Consider the following 20718-nt stretch of genomic DNA (forward strand, 5'->3'; position numbering starts at 1 on the left):
TCATTTTCCTGAGGCTTTACTGGTGTTTGACAGCTTGACCATTTTACATCACTTTCCTGAAGCTGCAGCCACATTATAGCAGCAGTCCCAGTGTAACTCATTTTCCTGAGGCTTTACTGGTGTTTGACAGCTTTGCCATTGTACATCACTTTCATGAAGCTGCAGCCACATTATGGCAGTAGTCCCAGTGTAAATCTTGTTCCTGAGACTTTACTGGTGTTTGGCAGCTTTGCCATTGTACAACACTTTCATGAAGCTGTACCGACGTTATGGCAGCAGACCCACTGTAAATAATGTTCCTGAGACTTGACTGGTGTTTGACAGCTTTGCCATTGTACATCACTTTAATGAAGCTGCAGCCACATTATAGCAGCAGTCCCAGTGTAAATCTTGTTCCTGAGACTTTACTGGTGTTTGGCAGCTTTGCCATTGTACAACACTTTCATGAAGCTGCAGCCACATTATGGCAGCAGTCCCAGAGCAAATCATTTTCCTGAGGCTTTACTGGTGTTTGACAGCTTGACCATTTTACATCACTTTCATGAAGCTGCAGCCACATTATGGCAGCAGTCCCAGAGCAAATCATTTTCCTGAGGCTTTACTGGTGTTTGACAGCTTGACCATTGTACATCACTTTCATGAAGCTGCACCCACATTATGGCAGCAGTCCCAGTATAAATAATGTTCCTGAGGCTTTACTGGTGTTTGGCAGCTTTGCTGTTGTACATCAATTTCATGAAGCTGCAGCCACATTATAGCAGCAGTCCCAGTGTAACTCATTTTCCTGAGGCTTTACTGGTGTTTGGCAGCTTTGCCATTGTACATCACTTTCATGAAGCTGCAGCCACATTATGGCAGTAGTCCCACTGTAAATAATGTTCCTGAGGCTTTAATGCTGTTTGGCAGCTTTGCCATTGTACATCACTATCATGAAGCTGCAGCCACATTATGGCAGCAGTCCCAGAGCAAATAATTTTCCTGAGGCTTTACTGGTGTTTGACAGCTTTGCCGTTGTACATCACTTTCATGAAGCTTCACCCACATTATGGCAGCAGTCCCAGTATAAATCATTTTCCTGAGGCTTTACTGGTGTTTGACAGCTTTGCCATTGTACATCACGTTCATGAAGCTTCACCCAGTATTTTAACAGCATTCCCAATCTCAATCACTTTTGAGAAGTTTTCATATGCTAAATATATGCTCTTGCTGTCCTATAAATAACTTCCATGGGGGCGCCGTATAAGCTTAGCAAACACATGCATGCATCATGCAATTAAATGCTTGGACAGGGGCAATAGCCTGACCTTGTCAAGACCGTATGGGGCCCCTCTAAGCCTGGGGTGGGAGGCCTAACAGGGTGGTGAGCAGATCCAGTTCGACCCCAGAGGGTAAATGTTACAGTTGCAAGGGCCCTAGCCCCTATCTGTCCTTCATGTGCAATTGTAATGTTACCATTCTTGATTAACCCATAACTATTTCCAAATGTAGCATTTATCTACTTTCCCTAGAGAACTACAAATCCCAGAATTTCCAGCGAATGATCGAGGAGAGAGCCTACCACCAGAGCTGCTCAATGCACACCAAATGCCAGCGCACCCCAACTGGCAGCTTAACAGAATGGGACAGTTGTGTGACATGGAAAAAGAGACCAAACAGAGTCCCAGCGTATGTGCAGAAAACTGCCATCCACTCTGTTCACCAAATATGTGTCCCTGCATCCGAGCTGAAGAGCAGCATTAAGGGACAGGCGGGTGGCAGCACCACTTACCAGTAACAGAACCGCAGAGAGGCTCTTTAACAATGACTATCAGACTGGAAACCTAGTCTCGCACATACATGGAAACAGTATAGCAGTTGTTGGGAAGGGGACAACCCCGTCCCACCCCCTTAAGAAATATAGAGTAAGACGAGCTGGATTCAAATCACTATGATGGGCCAGGGGTAATGGGGGACCGTGGTAGGACCCCACCCCAATATAATATACCCACATAGTGTAGCCGAGGGCACGCACAAACCTGCCATATTGGTGAGCATGTTAGTGCATTTTGCATAGATGTTATCAACTACAGCTTTGAGACAAGGCCTGCACAGCGAATGCATCATTTCATGCACTAGGCCCGAATTGCAGAAAATCTCCAGACATGCCCGAGATCCCATGAGGACAACTCACCCCCCAACCACCATAAAACACATTGGGCCTCATTACGAGTTTGGAGTTAGCAATGCCCTTAATAAGGCCATGGCTGCCTCCAAACTCGGGTCCGGGTTCCTTGAATGAGGAATTACCGGGCCATTCCAACCTTGGAGGACCAGGTCATTCCTCATACAAAAAACCCACCCCCATTCCCATTTGAGCCCCCATAGGGCTGAATGGGAATGGGGAGGGAGCTAATAACGGGCCTGTTAATAACAGGCCCGTTATTAGCTCCCTGGTCCCCTTGCAGGACCCGCAAAGGACGTCTGGTCTGACCAGACATGCAGGTCCCGCAAGGGAACCTCGTAATAGGGTGGAATGGGTTTACCGGCACCGGCACCATTACTGGCGCCGTTAAACCCATTCCGCCCACCTCGTAATGAGGCCCATTGTGTTGTAAATATATCTTTTACCTGAAAGGAATGTGCCCTACAAGGCCATGATCGTAGACCAGCGCCTGGTGTGCATGTTATCTCACACTGGCCAGAGCATGACCTGGCCCATCCCCAGGCGACCACGAGTTGTAGCCCATATAACTGACTAAACCCCAAGATCCCTGAATTCCATGGCACCCGGTGACCTAGGGCCACTAAAACTAAAGTAACAAGTTCTGAAAGGTTTACATTGCCATTGGTCTGGGTTACTTGAACCCACCTCTGTTCTCCACCAATGGGAGGATCGCTTGACATTGGTCTGGGTTACTTGAACCCCTGCTCTCCGCCAATGGGAGGATCACTTGCTATTGGTCTGGGTTACTTGAACACCAATGGGAGGATTGCTTGCTGTTGGTCTGGGTTACTTGAACACCAATGGGAGGATTGCTTGCTGTTGGTCTGGGTTACTTGACCCCCTGCTCTCCACCAATGGGAGGATCACTTGCTATTTGTCTGGGTTACTTGAACCCCTTATCTACACATTTTCAAGTGCATTTTTTTAATGGGGGGCCCCCCAAACCCCTGTTTACTATACGAAACTAAACTAAACCCTTTAACAAAAGCATCCACATTTTTTTTTCTAAACTTTGTATTCAAAGGTTTTGTGTTTAGAAACTTTATTTTTGAAATTATAACTGGAATCGTGCCTGCTCTCCACCAATGGGAGGGTCACTTGCCTTTCGTCTGGACTACTTTAACCAACCCCTGCTCTCCAGAAATGGGATGATCACTTACCATTGGTCTGGGTTACTTGAACCCTTGATCTCCACCAATGGGAGATCACTTGCTATTGGTCTGGGTTACCTGAACCCCTGTTCTCTACCAATGGAGGGATCACTTGCCATTGGTCTGTGTTACTTAAACCCCTGCTCTCCACCAATGGGAGGATCACTTACCATTGGTCTGGGTTACTTGAATCCCTTCTTTCCACAATGGGGGAATCACTTGCCATTGCTCTGCGTTACTTGAACCCCCTGTTCTCCAGCAATGGAAGGATCTCTTGCCATTTGTATGGGTTATGTAAACCCCTGCTCTCCACCAATGGGAGGATCGTTTGCCATTGGTCTGGGTTATTTAACACCCTGCTCTCCACCAATGGGAGGATCACATTCCATTGGTATGGGTACTTGAAACCCTGCTCTCCACCAATGGGAGAGTCAGTATCAATTGGTCTGGTTACTTGACCTCCTGCTCTCCGCCAATGGGAGGGTCAGTTGCCATTGTTCTGGGTTACTTGAACCTACCCCTGCTCTCCAGAAATGGTAGGATCACTTGCCATTGTTCTGGGCTACTTGAACATCTGCTCTCCACCAATATGAGGATCACTTGCCAGTGGTCTGGGTTACTTCAATTGCTGCTCTCCTCCAATGGGAGGATCACTTGTCATTGGTCTGGGTTACTTGAACCACTGCTCTCCCTCCACCAGTAGGAGGATTGCTTGCCATTGGTCTGGGTTATTTGACCACCCCTCTCCACCAATGGAGGATCAGTTGCCATTGGTCTGGGTTCCCTGAACCCCTGATCTCCACCAATGGGAGGATCACTTGCCATTGGTCTGGGATCCCTGAACCCCTGCTCTGCACCAATGGGAGGATCACTTACCATTGGTTTGTGTTACCTGAGCCCCTTCCTTCCACCAATCTGAGGAATTCATGCCATTGGTCTGGGTTACTTGAACCGACCTGTGGTGTCCACCAATGGGTGGATCCCTTGCCATTGCTTTGGCTTACTTGATCCCCTGCTCTCCACCAATGGGAGATCACTTTCCATTTATCTGGGTTACGTGAACCCCTGCTCTCCACCAATGGGAGGATCACTTGCCATTGGTTTGGGTTACTTGAGCCCCTGCTCTACAGCAATGGGAGGATCACTTGCCAATGGTCTGGGTTGCCTGGGCCCCTTCTCTCCACCAATCTGAGGATCCCTTTCCATTGGTCTGTGTTACTTTAACCCTTCCCTGCTCTCCACCAATGGGAAGATCCCTTGCAATAGCTCTGGCTTACTTGAGCCCCCGCTCTCCACCAATGGTAGGATCACTTGCTATTTATCTGGGTTACTTGAACACCTGCTCTCCACCAATAAGAGGATCACATTCCATTGGCCTGGGTAATTAAACATTTTCTCTCCACCAATGGGAGGATCAATTTCATTTGGTCTGGGTTCTTTAACCCCTGCTCTCAACGAATTGGAGGATCACTTCCTATTGGTCTGGGTTACTTGAACACCTGCTCTCCACCAACGGGAGGATCAGTTGCCATTGGTCTGTGTTACTTGAACCCCTGCTCTCCACCAATGGGAGAATCACTTGCCATCGCTCTAGGTTACTTGAACCCCTGCTCTCCACCCATGTGAGGACCCCTTGCCATTGGTCTGGGTTACTTGAACCCATGCCTGGTCTCCACCAATGTGAGGATCACTTGCTGTTGGTCTGGGTTACTTGAACCCCTGCTTTCCACCAATAGGAGGATCCCTTGCTGTTGGTCCGGTTACTTGAACCCATTCCGTGAGGATAGCTCAGCGGCAACATGCTCGCCTTGGAAACAAGATGACATGAAGCAACACAGGTACAATTCCCTGATCCGCACTTGGAAACCTCTCAGTATTAAGCACGTTATAAATAACCTATCATATCATATCATCCCGCTCTCCACCAATGTGAGGAAGGCATGCCATTGTTCTGGGTTACCTGAGAACCTGCTCTCCAACAATGGGAGGATCACTTGCCATTGGTCTGGGTTACTTGAACCCACCCTTGGTGCCCACCCACCAATGGGAAGATCACTTGCTGTTGTCTGGGCTACTTGAACCCCTGCTCTCCACCAATGTGAGGGTCCCTTTCTATTGGTCTGGGTTAAATCAGAACCTTCTCTCCACCAATGGGCGGATCACTTGCCATTGGTCTGGGTTACTTGAACCCCTGCTCTCCATCAATGGGAGGGTCACTTGCCATTGGTCTGTGTTACATGGGGACCTGCTCTCCACCAATGGGAGGATCACTTGCCATTTTTCTGGGTTACTTGAACCCCTGCTTTCCACCAATGTGAGGATCACTTGATCACTTGCCATTGGTCTGGGTTACCTGAGCCCCTTCTCTCCACCAATGTGAGGATCCCTTGCCGTTGGTGTGGGTTACTTAAACCCATCCTGGGAGGATAGCTCAGCGGCAACCTGCTCACGTTGGAAACAACATGACAAGAAGCAACACAGGTATGACCCTTGGGTCCACGCTTAGAAACCTCTGGGTATTAAGCACGTTATAAATAACCTATCATATCATATCATATTATCCCTGCTCTCCACCAATGTGAGGATGACTTGCCGTTGGTCAGGGTTACTTGAAGACCTGCTTTCCACCAATGGGAGGGTCACTGCCATTGGTCTCTGTTATGTGACCCCCTGCTCTCCACCAATGGGAGGGTCACTTACCATTGGTCTGGGTTATTTGAACCCATCCCTGCTCTCCAGCAATGGCGGGATCACTTGCCATTGGTCGGGGTTACCTGAACCCCTGCTCTCCACCAATAGGAGGATCACTTGCTGTTGGTCTGGTTTACTTGAACACCTGCTTTCCACCAATGGGAGGGTCACTTGCCATTGGTCTCTGCTATGTGACCCCCTGCTCTCCACCAATGGGAATATCTCTTGCCATTGGTCTGGGTTACTTTAACCCCTGCTCTCCACCAATGGGAATATCTCTTGCCATGGGTCGGGGTACTTTAACCCCTGCTCTCCACCAATAGGAGGATCTCTTGCCATTGGTCTGGGATATTTGAACCCCTGCTATCCACCAAAGGAATGATCATGTGCCATTGGTCTGGGTTACTTTACCCCTTGCTCTTCACCAATGGGAGGATCGATTACATTGGTGTAGGTTACTTGAACCCCTGCTCTCCACCAATGGGAGGATCATTTGAAATTGCTTTGGGTTACTTGAACCCCTGTTCTTCACCAATGGGAAGATCTCTTGCCATTGCTCTGGTTTACTTGAACACCTGCTCTCCACCAATGGGAGGATCACTTGCCATTGTGCTGGGTTACTTGAGCCCCTGTTATCCACCAATAGGAGGATCGCTTCCCATTGGTCTGGTTTACTTTAAACCCTGCTCTCCTTGCCATTGGTCTGGTTTACTTGAACACCTGCTCTCCACCAATGGGAGGATCACTTGCGATTGTGCTGGATTACTTAAGCCTCTGTTCTCCACCAATGTGAGGATCCCTTGCCATTGGTCTGGCTTACTTGAACCCACCCCTGGTCTCCACCAATGGGAGGATCACTTGCCATTGGTCTAGGTTACCGGAGCCCCTTCTATCCACCAATGGGAGGAACACTTGCCATTGGACTGGGTTACCGGAGCCCCTTCTATCCACCAATGGGAGGAACACTTGCCATTGGTCTGGGTTACTGGAGCCCCTTCTATCCACCAATGGGAGGAACACTTGCCATTGGTCTGGGTTACTTGAGCCCCTGTTCTCCACCAATGTGAGGATTTCTTCCCATTGGTCTTGGTTACTTGAACCCACCCCTGGTCTACACCAATGGGAGGAGGATCAGCAGGACAAATACAGCAGGAACAGACCATGGCAGTGCTATTTCAAGGCACTACGAGTGCATGGCTGGGCAAGTTGAAAAGAGCGCACCCTCCACTCCAGTATGGTGGAAGCTGGGGATATGCTTTGGATCCGCAGGTCCACACAAAATCCATCACCACCTCTAATCCCCGCATCAGCGCTGCATTCTTCAGCACCTTGGCGCAGTTCCCAGGAAAATGGACCCACTTGACCTGAAACAAAAAGGGAATCGTGTAAAGCTCCTTATATCGACTGGTTGATATTTTTCATGTAACACTTGTGTATAGGCGCGTTATAAATGCCATATCATATCATATCATAACCAGGTTAAGGCATGCACATATTTTCCCCAAATGGCTCAGCAGCTGTCATTCACTTTAGCCACCACATTTTGTTCAAAACCCACAAGTCCCTCAGCACGACACTGCATTATTGCCCCCTCCCACATGCTCCCTCTATTCTCATCAGTGGCCTTGTGTGACACCAGGGGACGCTTTGTCCTTCTTTAGTTGTGCACTGCAATCTGTTATGGCAGGACCTTTTGTCACGTACTCTATCACCTGTCACCTTGTCCCGCATTTCCTTGATTTCCATAATTTTTGTCAATTTCACAAAATTATCTTCAAATACCTGCTCCCCTTCATCCACCCACTGAACACCTTTCTATCTTGAAACAGACTTCTAGTTTTGCATAGGGACAACTGCATTAGTCATCCTGCTTCTTCATAAGACAGTCCCTGGGGCAAGAAAGCCTTGGGTGCTCCTACTACATGTAGAATGAGAGAGCAGACATAGCAAGGCATCGTGGCACTGGTTACAGTGCATGAACAGAGCTTAGTTACATGTAAAACCAACACACTTATTGTACATTTTGTAAAAGACAGTTTACATTGGACAAGGGGTGAGGTGGAGGCTAAGGAGGTGGAGTTGTTAGTTGTTGACTTGTTATTTGAAGAGGGAAGATTTCAGGTTTTTATGAAAGGCAAGGAGAGAAGGGCAATGGGGAGTGCATTCCAGAGCTTCGGGGCTGAGTATGGGAAGCCTATCCCTTCTGCTTTAGCCCTGTTGATGCGCAGAACGGTGAGTTGATTGGTGTAGCATGTTCTGTGGGTCTGGCTCAGATTGATCTGGATACTGTGTCTGAAGGGTAGTAGTGTGAAGTAAGGTTAAGGCATTTGTGTGTGGTAGTGAGGATGTTAAAGGTGAGGGGGTCCTTGACTGGGAGCCAGTGAACTGTCTGCCTTGCATGTGAGACGTGGTCTCTTCTTGGGATAATTAAAGCTGCTCTTAACTAGTTATTTTGGGTGATTTGGAGTCTTTTTATGTTTTTTATAGAGGTGCCAGCTAGGAGAGCATTGCAATAGTCAAGCTTAGCCCCTACGGTGGCTCTTGAGAGACAGTTGTCCTTTGTTAGGAAGGGTTTTATGGTTTTAATGACTTTGGTGCTCAGGGCGGAGGCAGAGACGATTGCGCTGACGTGCTTGTTCATGGACAGTGTGGCATCAATGTGAACCCCAAGTGTCTTGACAGAAGATAGGTCTGGGGTGATGCAGTTGTCAATGTTGAAGTTGGAAAAGAAACAGTCTAGCTTAGCTAGTGTGGCCTTTTGGCCAAGAATAAGAATCTCTGGGCCTCATTAGGAGTGTTGCGGTAAGGCAACCACGGCGCCGGTAGTGCTACCGGCGCCGTTGTTATCTTGCCGCAACATTCCGAGTATGCTCACAGGTGCTGCTCTGGAATGCCTGGTTAGACCAGGCGTGCACAGCGGCACCCATGAGCAGAATCGGATGGCAGCAACGGCCCAGTTATTAACAAGACCGTTGTTGCCATCCTCCCCTTTCCCATTCAGCCCTATGGGGGCTCAAATGGGAATGGGGACGTACCAGGTCCGGGTCCCACGAAAGGGAATTACCGGGCCCTCCAAGGTTGGAATGGCCCGGTAAGCCCCCATTTGTGGGACCCGGACCCGAGTTTGGGCTAGCCATGCCCTTATTAAGGGCATGGGGCATGGCTACTTCCAAACTCGTAATGAGGCCCTCTGTCTTGTCTCCATTGAGACATAAGCCATTTGTGGCCATCCATGCTTGAATGGTGGAGTAGATTTGACATACCGCTGTAGCGTCTTGGTCATATGTGACTGTTAGAGGAAGGAGCACCTGCGTATCATCAGCATAGTTTGTGTATGCAATCCCAAGTGCATCGAGTTTATCAAAAAGGGGCTTAGTAAAGAGATTGTATAGAGTTGGGACAGTACAGGATCCCTGTGGGACTCCGCAGTGAATGATAGTATGAGCTGCATTTGCTGTGTTTGAGAAAATGTTCATTGCTCTATCTTCTACAAAGGAGGTGATCCAGGAAGCTGCTTGGTTGGAGATGTGCACTGCTTGCATTAGGTGTGTGGTTAGGGTTGTGTGGTTTACAAGATCGGAAGCCGCTGAGAGGTCTAAGAGGAGGAGCAGGGTGGGCTTGCCTTTGTCCAAGATTTGAGTAATTTGAGTTTTTAGGTCTAGCAGGGCAGTTTTGGCGCCGTGCCCTTTGCAGAATCCAGACTGTCTTTTTCCTAGAATAGAGTTGGTTTCCAGGTAGAGTTGGATCTGGCTGTGAGTGGCTTTGTCTAGTATTTTGAGTAGAAACGGGACGGTGGTTATGGGCCGGTAGTTATTAGGCTGGGAGGTATCTAGCGTGGGCTTTTACAGGAGGGGACGCACCCAAACCTCTTTAAGGCTATCAGGGGCGATGCCTGATTTAAATGAGGAATTGTTGAAGGCAGTCAGGAGTGGAGCAAGGGGCTCCGTACACTCCTTAATGATCTTGTGGTGACATATACCGCCCTTGCATATCAATGGTTTGAGGTGTTTAAGAATGAATTTAACTTCAGATTCTGAGATGTCTTTAAAAGCCAATTTAGGGAAGTTGATGGTTTTGCAGTTTGGCAAGGTTTGAGTCGGTTGGTTCTGGTTCAGTAGGGCTTTATAATGGTCTTGAATTTTGTTTTGTAGGGGGTCTAGTATTTTGAGAATGGCAGCTTGTATGCTTTTGCACCATGCTTCATCTTTCACGATCTCGTCAGTGCAGACAGGAGAAGCTGTGACTTTATTAAAGATGGGGAAAAGTTCTTTGGATTGAGAGCTGGCGTCAGATATTCGGTGATTATACTGTTTTGATTTGCCAGTGAATATGGCATTTTTGTATTTTAGGGCAGCTGCTTAGACCGTTTCCTTAGAGGTGTCAAGGGGTTAGACTGCCAGATTTTGAGATCCTGGCGTTTGTTAGCACGCAAGGTATGGAGCTCTTCTGTGAACCAGGAGTTTGCGTGGAACAACTTTTTTTTCTTTTTTGCATTCTAGTGAATTTACTGCCTTAGTTAGGGCGTCCTTAAATATAGCAGCTAAGACGTTGGGGTCTTGCGAGAAAGGAGGTGCTATGCAAGTGAGGTCAAGATAGGGTCAGAGGTTATCCGCAGTTAGCTTTTTTGCACTTCTTGTTAGTGTGGCAGGCGCATTTGTGGAAATTTTGGTGCTGGGGGCTTTGGGGATGGTGAATTGTATGCAATTATGGTCTGTCCATGGGTAAGCAATGTTAGAGGAGATGAAGGAGGCACAGTTGTGGTCAACCACCCAGTCAAGTGTGCGGCCTTTGACATGGGTAGGGCTCCACATTTTTGGGGAAAATCCCAGATCTGTGAGATCTTTGGTGTGTGATGTGGTAGCTTTATCATTGGTGTCATTAAATCCTAGTTTAAGGTCGCCTAGCAGTAGAGTTTTGGTGGGTTTTTTAATATTGTCAATAAGTAGGTGAATGAGGTGTCTTTGGAAGTCTGCAGGGACACCGGGAGGCCGATAGATGACATGAATATGGGCGAGAGGTGGGCCTGAAGGATAATGAGTCTTTGAAGATCAGTGCTACCCCTCCTCCTATTTTAGAAGGTCTATCCTGTGTGAGGGTAGAGTAACCTGCGAGTAAGGCTAGTGTGATGGCTGGGCCAGATGTCTCATGTAGCCATGTTTCAGTGACGGCTAATATATCTAGGTCTTGACTTAGAATGAGGTCATTTACTTCTAGAGCATGGGTGGTGAGAGAGCGAACATTGAGCAGGGCGCATTTGTAATGCAGTGATTGGTTATTAGTGTCTAGTTGCGGTTTAGCTGCTTTGAGTATAAGGTTGTATAGCTTATTAAGGTTAAGAGTGGGCCTTGTGTTAATGGTTGCATAGAACTGGACTTAGGGATATGGCGGCCAGCGTGGTGAGTGGTGTGTCTCACAGAGGTGCGAGTTCCTTGTCTTAGGTTTCTGCACGTTGCGGGTGTGGGAAGGGCGGTGTTGTGCATGGGTAGAGTGCGTGTTCTATGTCTGGCGATTCTGGTGTTGCAATTGAGTGTGTGAGTTAGAGCATGTGCAGTGTCACAGGTGGGTTGAGAGGGCCTGAATATGTTAGTCATGGTGCGTTTGGTTAAGCTAAGGGGGTCTTGACTGTTGAGGGGAGATAGCCTGGCATGATACAGTATGATGTTGAGAGTGAGTAGAGTGCCTAGTGCGCTAAAGTAGTGGAACATGGTAAGCATACTGACATTGAAATCTGAGTCATTTTGTGATTTGAGCAGCTGGAGTCAATAGAGTGAGCAGGTCCAGTCTAGTACAGTCACCAGAATAGTTAGTAGGGAAGGGGCAGTTACAGGAGTGTCTATGCCTATTAAACGGGTAGGGAGGCTAGTTCAGCATAGGTAAAAGTAGGTGCAGTCACTGAGGTAAACAGGCCTAAAAGGAGTCAGAAGGGGGCTAATGCATTAGACACGCTGAAAAGGTAAGGTGCTAATACATTTGGCAAATCAGCTAATACAGTACTTTGCATGGTTAGGTACATTCATGTAATGAGCAGCCCTGTACGGATTACTGCATGGTAAATTAATTTTAAGTAAGTAGGCTAATACAATACTAGAATGGGAAGGTGCGTCTGTATACTAAGCAGCCCTGTAAAGGATCATTGAAGGGCAAGTACATTTGCAAGTAGGCTTTTTAAATACTGCATGGATAGGTACAAGCCTCTACATGGCAGGTCTGAGAAGAATCAATCAATAAAGGCTGATGTAGGTACAAAAACAGTGCCGAACGCAAAGTAAGGAACTATGCCTAGGTAATGAACTATGCTCCCTCTCCACACGCGCATCATTTTTTCATACCTGACATTTCCAGTTAATGAACTGTGCTCTTCTTCAGTGCCATGTGCAAGGCCTCCCCATTCATCATACTTCTTTATCCCCCTGTTTCTTTTCCCACCCATTTGTGTTTCACCTTTTTCTTTAATAGTCAAATAGAACAAAAGTATTCATCCTCCACTAAAACATATTAACATCATTACGCTCCAAAATAGTGAAGAATTCCAAGACACTGAAAAGTTATTTTTCTTTGATACGCAGTTTCCATTAAAAACATCATCATCACGATCTTTAGCTTTTTTTAAAATACATACTGCTGTAAAAAAATTGAACTAAAACTCGGAAATACTCCCCATTATGTTATGCCTTGAGAATCGGTGCTCTTGTCTTTGCAAACGGAGGTCATATGGATCTTTGCTCGCCAATGCTGAAGCTTTACTGCAGTTGGTGTTGAATAGATGATTGTATGTGGGTCGGTGTAGCGCTCCTATTTCCACTTTTGAATATGATTCCTGACAAATACTTTATCACCCAGATAAAGGAGTACCTCCTGAGAAAAGTGTCATTTTGGGTCACCAGATTGTCCACATTTGATTTTAGAGTATCTCATTTTGATACGTATCAAATTCCACCACCAGAATAGCAGAGGAAGAGTGAGCATCAGAGATTGTACGTGACAGCAGAATAGGCGCATGCATTCTCCGCCCTGTAACAATCTCATGAGGAGACAGGTGGTGATCGCCTCCAGGCGATTTTCTTAGCGCAAACGAAGCAAGAGGCAAGCAGTGCACCCATGATTTTTCAAGCTTTGTGTAAGCTTTGCCAATCGCATTTTAAGCTGTCTGTTCATCTTTTCCTCCAAACCATTGGCTTGAGGATGGTAAACTGTGCAGAGTTAAGCTTTAGCCCCAGGAGTGTTGTTATTTCCCTTATTAAAACATTACCAACATGCTGCCCATTATCAGAACGAATTTCATCTCGAATCCCCCACCTAGGGAGCACCTCTCTCACAAGAAATTTAGTTGCAGAGTGGGCATCATTATGGGCACAGGACTTGCCTCAAGCCAATGTGAGAATAGACACCCAACTACCAGCACATGCCTGTAAGAAGTATTTCTCTCTTGCATATCAATATAGTCACGATGCAAGTGCCAGAAGGGCCCTTCTGGTTGCGGCAGTGTTCCCTGTACAACTCTCAACGTGTGCCCTGGCAGAAACTCTTGCGCTTCATACAATTATTTATGTACTCAGTGACATATTCATACAGATTTGTCATGAACCAGTCTTCACATATCCCTGCAGCCACATGCTATTTTGATGCATGGGCAGGGTAGTGAAGCTGTTCCAATGCAACCTGTAACAGATTTTTCAGCATGACATTTCCTGAGTTACCCTGTTGCCAGACCAAGTCAGTTGGGAACAAAGAAAATCCTCACCTTTTCCACAGATCTTTTTCAGTGTCTGATGCTTTGCCATGCAGTTCAATTATCTGCAATGCTGAGGTTGCATTACAATTATCTGGCAGTGTATCATTTTCCTTGCTGACATTTAATACTGCTATTAGCAGTAGGCTTTCTTTTCCACCAGGGACAGCACATGTGACTCCTCTGGCAGATATGCTGCTCTGTTTGCTGCCTTGTCTGTTCTTTCATTTCCTAGTGAGATAAGATCTTGCCCTCCTGTATGGGCTTTGCACTTTATTAATGCCAACTCTTCTGGGAGTGGCAACATTTCTAGTAGTTTACTCAATAATCCTGCATGCTGGACAGGAGTGCCATTACTCTTCTTAAATCCACTCCTTTCCCATCGTGCTAACCCTGAGTGTTGAGTGCACTGTGGAAGTGACATAGGCCGAATCAAAGAATATGTTCACTGCCTGGCCTCTGATATTTTTAATGCTTCAATCAGGGCCACCAGCTCTGCTGCTTGTGCAGAGCAATGGTTTGATAGTCGTGTCTGTGAGTATACTATCAACTCATTCTACTTGTGTACTCCCTGTCCATGTTCCAACAATGTGCACCCTGAATGCCTCTGCCCAGTCGTATGAACAATGCTGGAACTTCTGTTATTGAAAATCATGACCTCCTCCATAACCAGGGAGTTTCCTTTAATCCTGTCTATGAATGCTTTGCAGTCATGTACATAGTCCCTTTCCTCTATTTTCTCTGCAATGAATTCTGCTGGATTCATGGTCCTGCATCTCACCACTTCTATTTCTGGGTTGGTGAGTATTACCTCATACCCTGATGATCTCTGAGTGTTCAGTGTTGATTTTGTTTTCTCCAGCACTTCAAATAATGTATGTTCCACGTACAGAATTAGTGGGCACCCCACAGTTACTGTTGAAGCCTTCTCAATGGCAAATGCAGCAGCAGCTAGAGCCTGCTCACATGGGAAATTTCCCTGCATTACTGCATCCAGTAACCTACAGTAATATGCAAGTAATTTGTGTCCCCGTCCTTTTTTCTGTGTCAGTATTGCTGTCATTACTTTTCAATCTGAATGACATTCAGATTGAAAAGGTGACAAGTGACATTTTCCTTTGTAATTGGGAGTTGCTAATACTGGTGCATGTGCTAACTCATCAAAACGTTCACCCATTTCAGCTGTACATTTTATGTGTGTTTTGTTTGTCTGTGCTTGTTTTAGTGCTTGCCACAATTGCCTGGTGTGTGTGGAGTAATCAAAAGTGCATGCTCTGCAATAGTTGCACAAGCCCAAGAACTGCTGCATCTCTTTCACTGTTTTTGGTCGCGGAGTCTTGTGTATGGTCTCTTCTCTGTCTGGTGTTATTTTCCTCTCGTCTACTGATACACCCCGTCCCAAATACAATACCTCTGTTTAACAGTATTGCAATTTCTCCCTATCCACTTTGTATTCTTTGTCTACCAGCAAAGTCAGTATTGTCACATAGTTGCTTTTACACTGCTCTTCTGTCATGCTGCACACCAATAAGTCATATGTGTGCTGTATTACTGTGCTTGAAACCTGCAACTTGCTCAGGTCTATTTGTACTACTCTGTTGAAGATGCTAGGTCCTTCGAAGTACCCTTGAGGCATTCCAGTATGTTCGAATTGGAATCTACGATACATAAAAGCGGTTAGATACCTGGAATCTGGATGTAGTGAAATTGAGGAAAAGGCATTTTATATGTCAACCACCGTGAAGTAGTGTGCCTCCACAGAAATGCTGCAACAAATTGTCACAGGGTTGGGGACTAAAGGCTATTCTGCCTCAATAATTTGGTTCATAGGGCGTAGGTCCTGTATACAAAACCACTCCCCTCTGTTTGCCTTCTTAATTGGATAGATAGCAGTGTTGCAAGGACATGAGCAGCTCACCGGTATCACGCCTTGCTGCCATAGGGCATGCAGTGTCTCATATAGGCCCTCATCTGCTTCTTGTGAAAGTGGGCAATGCCTTACTCGCATCAATAGTGCTCCTTCTTTTAACTTAATGTGTACTGCCCAAGCCCCTTTAAGTATTCCTACATCATGGGGTCCTGTTGTCCATAAGCTGTTGGGCACTTTTTCCAAATCCTCCTGCAAATATTAAGCTTTCTTTTTAGTTATCTGAGTCATCTGGGGAACTTCCCTTTCTGTTATGTGTACTGGACATGGCATGCTCAGCTCAGACATTACCTCTCCTTCCTCATTGTCTTTTGTTGCAAACAATGCTGTGTCACTTACTCCTGTCAATGTCAGTGTGGGATCAATACATAATATTGATTGCCATTCCATGTTGTTCTCATCAGTAGCAACCAGTATAATCATGTCTTTCTGTACTACTACCTCTTCCAGGTACAGAAATGTGTGTGTGCCAGAACTAACTGAGGAGGGACACTGGGGCCTGAACACAAATGTGTTGGCTAGTTGGAACACCTTCTCTTCAATCCCTGGCAACCATCCCAATAACATGTGTAACCCGTACTGAAACACTGCCGTGTGTTGGCATCTCTCTCGTTGTGCTGTGTGCATTGTATGCCTGAATCGGTGCCGCCACCCGTGCTGAATGTATTCTGGGTGGGGTGCACACCATCCATTTATCTGAATATGAAATTGTTTCATTCAATTTGCTGATTAGGTCTCTCTGCAGAATATCAATGGGTGTGGGTTTTGAATACAGTAATGGGGCTACGATATGCTATGTCCCTATTGCCAGTGGTAAATCTTTTGTCGGAGGAACTTTCAACATTCTCCCTGAAAAGCATTGTGTGTCCAAACTTCTGTTAGATAATGGAAATCCTTTTTCATTGATGCATGATCTCCAGTATTGATCAGAAAGGTAAATCCCCTCTGTCCAATCTGAACTGCTCCCTCTGGTTCCTCCTCGGGATCTTGAGTTACTGCTAGAACAGGACACACTGGCACTCCCCCTGGAACCCCTATTGGAAGAATGTTTTGCCAATGATGTAACTGGGTTCCCATCCTTCACTGTCACTCGTGTCTATTGGCGTATGGTATTCTATACCAGTGTTGTTACCCCTTCTGGTATCTGTGTCTGTGCTGGCGCCTTAAGTACGCTCATCGTTCATTCAGTTCCTGTCATTTCCCCACCTTGTACCTGCACTTGTGCCTGTGTGGACACTCTCTGTGTTTGTGTGGGCTTTATCTGTAGTTGCTGCTGCTGCGGCATTACCTGCACCTGATGAGGAGTCTGCTGCATGTGCGTCTTTTGTTGTTGCCCTGCCTGTGCAACAAGTGGGCATGTTCATACACAATGTCCAAAATTCCCACATAAGAAGGCCCCTGTATCCAGTTCCCAGTCCATGTGCATAATATCCTGACCCAGTCTGAGACTGTCCTGTGGACTCATTTCCTCCACCTGCCTACATAAGCCATCGACCCTGCTGCTGTACGTTTATGAATGTGGGCTGCTGCTACAATCTTCACCATTCCCCACTGCTGGTTGGGTGGTACCTCAGTTTAACCTCCTGGTTGCATTACTGCAGCCACTGAAAAAGCGCTCCTTGCTGGGTTTGTGGAGCAACTGGCCCTGTGAGTACTGCTCCCTCTATATGTATTTTCACCAGTTTTTTCTCCTAATTCCTTTTGCAATAGTGTGCAATTGTTGCCTGTATTTCAGGCCACCCCTTTGCCTCCCAAGATATGTTCTAGGGAAGTCTGCACATATGCAGGAAGCCTCCCTCACTAAGATGTGGATAAACAATGGTATTTATTTGTTGCATGGCTGTTTATTTTCCTGTGTCCACATTTCTGTATGGATCGTATGTATTCCGCGGGGTCCTCATCAGGCTTCATTTTGCAAGCCAATATAGAACTGAATCCAGTCTGACGTAACTGGATAAAGCTCCCTTAGAGCCTTCCAAACATGTGCTCAATAGTTATTAAAAAGGTGCTCCATCATGTTTATTGGAGCTTAGTTTTAAGATTCCTGCTTTCTCTTTCTCAAATACACAGATCCACTTGCTCACCCCGCCATTAATGAAGGTAAACTGTAAACTAAATTGTCCCCGTCCATTGTCTGCCATGGTATGTAGAGAACCTCGGCCCTCGCTTTCTGTAAAAGGGGCACCTGTGCAAACTCTGCATTTATTGCTGCATTGTGGCCTCTAGGCTACCACTATTCTCGTTTTCCTACTCCGAATCCTATTTCCCCAGTCACCCAGATACTCTTCTTTTTCTTCCTCTTCTCTCTCATTTCTTCTCTGTTCCAGCCTTCTGTCTGTCAAATTGTGTGTCTGAGTCGTCAGCCCCCTGATCGCTGTCAGCACTGTCTTCCCACGTCAGCCCCCTTATGGCTGTCAGCACTGTCTTCCCATGTCAGTCCCCTGATCGCTGTCAGCATTGTCTTCCCACATCAGCCCCCTGATCGCTGTCAGCACTGTTTTCCCACATCAGCCCCCTGATCGCTGTCTATCCACGTCAGCCCCCTGATCGCTGTCAGCATTGTCTTCCCATATCAGCCCCCTGATCACTGTCAGCACTGTCTTCCCACATCAGCACCCTGATCGCTGTCAGCACTGTCTTCCCATGTCAGTCCCCTGATGGCTGTCAGCACTGTCCTCCCATGTCAGCCCGCTGATGACTGTCAGCACTGTCTTCCCACATCAGGCCCCTGATCGCTGTCGGCAGTGTCTTTCCACGTCCGCCCCCTGATCCCTGTCAGCACTGTCTTCCAGCATCAGGCCCCTGATTACTGTCAGCACTGTCTTCCCACAAAAGCCCCCTGATGGCTGTCAGCACTGTCTTCCCATGTCAGCCCCCTGATCCCTGTCAGCACTGTCTTCCAATGTCAGCCCCTGATGGCTTTCAGCACTGTCTTCTCATGTCAGCCCCCTAATCGCTTTTGGCACTGTCTTCCCACATCAGCCCCCTGATCGCTGTCAGCACTGTCTTCCCATGTCAGCCCCCTGATCGCTGTCAACACTGTCTTCCCACGTCAACTCCCTGATAGATGTCAGCACTGTCTTCTCATGTCATCCCCCTGATCGCTGTCAGCACTGTCTTCCCACGTCAGCCCCCTGATCGCTGTCAGCACTCTCTTCCCACGTCGGCCCCCTGATCGCTGTCAGCACTGTCTTCCCACGTCAGCCCCCAGATCACTGTCAGCACTTTCTTCCAATGTCAGCCCCCTGATCGCTGTCAGCACTGTCTCTCACATCAGCCCCCTGATCGCTGTCAGCACTGTCTTCCCACGTCAGTCCCCTGATCACTGTCAGCACTTTCTTCCAACGTCAGCTCCCTGATCGCTGTCAGCACTGTCTCTCACATCAGCACACTGATCGCTGTCAGCACTGTCTTCCCATGTCAGCCCCCTGATGGCTGTCAGCACTTTCTTCCCACGTCAGCCCGCTGATGGCTGTCAGCACTGTCTACCCATGTCAGCCACCTGATGGCTGTCAGCACTGTCTTCCCACATCAGGCCCCTGATCGCTGTCGGCACTGTCTTTCCATGTCTGCCCCCTGATCCCTGTCAGCACTGTCTTTCCATGTCAGACACCTGATCCCTGTCAACACTGTCTTCCAGCATCAGGCCCCTGATTACTGTCAGCACTGTCTTCCCACAAAAGCCCCCTGATGGCTGTCAGCACTGTCTTCCCACGTCAGCCCCCTGATCACTGTCAGCACTGTCTTCCAATGTCAGACCCTGATGGCTTTCAGCACTGTCTTCTCATGACATCCCCCTAATCGCTTTTGGCACTGTCTTCCCACATCAGCCCCCTGATCGCTGTCAGCACTGTCTTCCCATGTCAGCCCCCTGATCGCTGTCAACACTGTCTTCCCACGTCAGCTCCCTGATAGATGTCAGCACTGTCTTCCCATGTCAGCCCCCTGATCGCTGTCAGCACTGTCTTCCCACGTCAGCCCCCTGATCGCTGTCAGCACTCTCTTCCCAAGTCAGCCCCCTGATCGCTGTCAGCACTGTCTTCCCACGTCAGCCCCTTGATCACTGTCAGCACCGTCTTCCCACGTCAGCCCCCTGATCGCTGTCAGCACTGTCTTCCCACATCAGGCCCCTGATCGCTGTCGGCACTGTCTTTCCACATCTGCCCCCTGATCCCTGTCAGCACTGTCTTTCCATGTCAGACACCTGATCCCTGTCAACACTGTCTTCCAGCATCAGGCCCCTGATTACTGTCAGCACTGTCTTCCCACAAAAGCCCCTGATGGCTGTCAGCACTGTCTTCCCACGTCAGCCCCCTGATCACTGTCAGCACTGTCTTCCAATGTCAGCCCCTGATGGCTTTCAGCAGTGTCTTCTCATGTCAGCCCCCTAATCGCTTTTGGCACTGTCTTCCCACATCAGCCCCCTGATCGCTGTCAGCACTGTCTTCCCATGTCAGCCCCCTGATCGCTGTCAACACTGTCTTCCCACGTCAGCTCCCTGATAGATGTCAGCACTGTCTTCCCATGTCAGCCCCCTGATAGCTGTCAGCACTGTCTTCCCACGTCAGCCCCCTGATCGCTGTCAGCACTATCTTCCCAAGTCAGCCCCCTGATCGCTGTCAGCACTGTCTTCCCACGTCAGCCCCTTGATCACTGTCAGCACCGTCTTCCCACGTCAGCCCCTGATCGCTGTCAGCACTGTCTTCCCACGTCAGTCCCCTGATCACTGTCAGCACTTTCTTCCAACGTCAGCCCCCTGATTGCTGTCGGCACTGTCTTCCCACGTCAGTCCCCTGATCGCTGTCAGCACTGTCTTCCCACGTCAGCCCCCTGATCGCTGTCAGCACTGTCTTCCCATGTCAGCCCCCTGATGGCTGTCAGCACTTTCATCCCATGTCAGCCCGCTATTGGCTGTCAGCACTGTCTTCCCATGTCAGCCACCTGATGGCTGTCAGCACTGTCTACCCACGTCAGCCCCCATGATCGCTGTCAGCACTGTCTTCCCACGTCAGCCCCC

The sequence above is a fragment of the Ambystoma mexicanum genome, chromosome 8 (genome assembly GCF_040938575.1).
Source record: "Ambystoma mexicanum isolate Mex_15411 chromosome 8, UKY_AmexF1_1, whole genome shotgun sequence".
Taxonomy (NCBI): Eukaryota; Metazoa; Chordata; class Amphibia; order Caudata; family Ambystomatidae; genus Ambystoma; species Ambystoma mexicanum.